Source organism: Palaemon carinicauda, chromosome 19 (genome assembly GCF_036898095.1).
Source record: "Palaemon carinicauda isolate YSFRI2023 chromosome 19, ASM3689809v2, whole genome shotgun sequence".
Taxonomy (NCBI): Eukaryota; Metazoa; Arthropoda; class Malacostraca; order Decapoda; family Palaemonidae; genus Palaemon; species Palaemon carinicauda.
This window is the reverse complement of record NC_090743.1, coordinates 8,651,389-8,653,888: the sequence shown is the minus strand read 5'-3', so window position 1 is coordinate 8,653,888 and position 2,500 is coordinate 8,651,389. Positions and strand designations below refer to the sequence as shown.

General features: G+C 25.1%; 1 protein-coding gene across 1 annotated transcript in view; it reads right to left on the bottom strand.

Annotated features, from left to right (window-relative positions):
* The window catches only part of LOC137658901 (putative ankyrin repeat protein RF_0381), a 32,171-nt gene that overhangs the window by 5,261 nt on the left and 24,410 nt on the right, over nucleotides 1–2,500 (bottom strand). The window lies entirely within an intron of this gene.

Here is a 2,500-nt window from a genome sequence, read left to right as displayed (position 1 = left end):
CTCTGCCTACTTCCATCCACTTCCTGCTTGAAGATGTGAGGAGACACCCGGCACCCTTTCGTAATGCGTAGCAGCCGAACTCGTTTATACACACACAATGGGAACTAATACTAATATTTTGCATCGATTTAAATCAATTGTCAGACAGTTTTGCTGTAGATGAACCACTAAAAGGTGGTGCACCTTTCAGTGGTTCCTATGCCAGTTCAAAAAGGGGTACTGATATATATATATATATATATATATATATATATATATATATATATATATATATATATATATATATATATATATATATATATATATATATAAATTCTAAGGATCTCAAACTCTGAAAGAAAAAATGGTTCTTGGCCAAAAAGAGGAAATCGGAAACAAGACCTCATTTTTGTTTAGATATCTCCAAAGATTTTAAAGGTTTGGTAACTTTTTGTGTTAGTGTGAATGGCTAAAATACGAGAAAATCCTTTGTACATATTGCATAAGATTTTCCATCATCCCAGCCTGTACCATCCAGTGGGTAGTTCTGTTGTGTGCAGGTAATTCTAACAGTCTTGCCTTCTCCATCATATGGTTCAATAATAAACATTGTTCTAAAAGTTTTATTTTAGATACCACCAGATCATATGGTAGAATGGTCTTCCTAATTTGGCTATTGAATCGGTGGAACTGCGGAAGTTCAAACGTGTTGCAAATGATTTTCTGTGGAACAGGTTGACATAAGTCCCGCATCATAGTTTATATATGACAAATCTATTTCAATGTTGTTATTGATATTAATATATAAATTTTTTGTTTTTATCATTTCTCTTAAATAGTTTACCTCGCTATTTCCTCTTCGAACTAGGTTGCTTTCCAAGTTGGAGCCCTTATGTGTGTACCATCCTGCTTTATCATCTAGGGCTGTAGTTTGGGAGGTAATAATAATAAATATTTGTAGATGTAAGCTTTGTCTAAAAATTGCACATATTTTCTTAGACAGCAGTTTGGTCCCTTGGCGTTGGTGGTTATGTATCTCATTATTGCAGACAAGAGAAATGATCTCATCAAAGAGTTGTGATAAAGAAATAATTACCCTTTCAAAAATATTGGAAGGGAAAGTTAATTCAAATGTCTTATGAATTCTAACATCTAAAACTCTCAAACAAATATTTAGATCTGTGATGTTTTTATTTCTTTTACATTAAAATTTATTAGTATTAGAAACCTCAAAAACTATGATTAAATGGAGTCTAATGTATATAAATGCTTGTGTCCCTGGGATTGTGAAATATCTTTCCGAAAAATATCTTTTCCCAAGAAATTATTGTTATAAGTAGTTATAATTATACATAATCTCCTCGAGGAGTCAATGACCCATGTTGCTGTAATGCCAGGATACTGAGAATAATCACTTGATTTACATTAAGCCAGAGCTCTTTAAATGGAATGAGTGAAACTGAAACATACTAGATAACAATAGTTAGGATACTTTAACCTCAGGAGCAATATTTTTTTCCTGAATTTGAAATTACTTACTTTTGGATATTGCCGTAAAATCTTTCAAAGTATATCCAAAGTTTTTATTTAATCATGCTATATTTATATACAGAAATATATATATATATATATATATATATATATATATATATATATATATATATATATATATATATATATATATATAAACACATAAATGTGTATATATACATATATATGTATGTATATATACACATATGTGTATATGCACACACATACATATACCAAGGCACTTCCCCAATTTTGGGGGGTAGCCGACATCAAACAAATGATACAAAAAAAGGGGACCTCTCCTCCCTACATTCCTCCCATATATGTGTATATATACATATATATATACATATATATATACATATATATGTATATATATATACACATATATATGTGTGTATGCATATATATATATATATATATATATATATATATATATATATATATATATATATATATATATATATATATATATATATATATATGAATTATATATATGTATATATGTGTATATACTTATACATACAGACATACAGTATATGTATATACGCATATAGAGATACATATATATATATATATATATATATATATATATATATATATATATATATATATATATATATATATATACTTATATATATATATAAATATTTATATATATAAGTATATATATATATATATATATATATATATATATATATATATATATATATATATATATACATACATACATACATATGCATGTATATGTGAATATATACAGTATATATATGTATGTATATATATACATATATATATATATATAATTATATATATATATACATATATATATATATATATATATATATATATATATATATATATATATATATATATATGTGTGTGTGTGTGTGTGTGTGTGTGTGTTTATATGCATATATAATATATATATATATATATATATATATATATATATATATATATATATATATATATATATATATATATATAT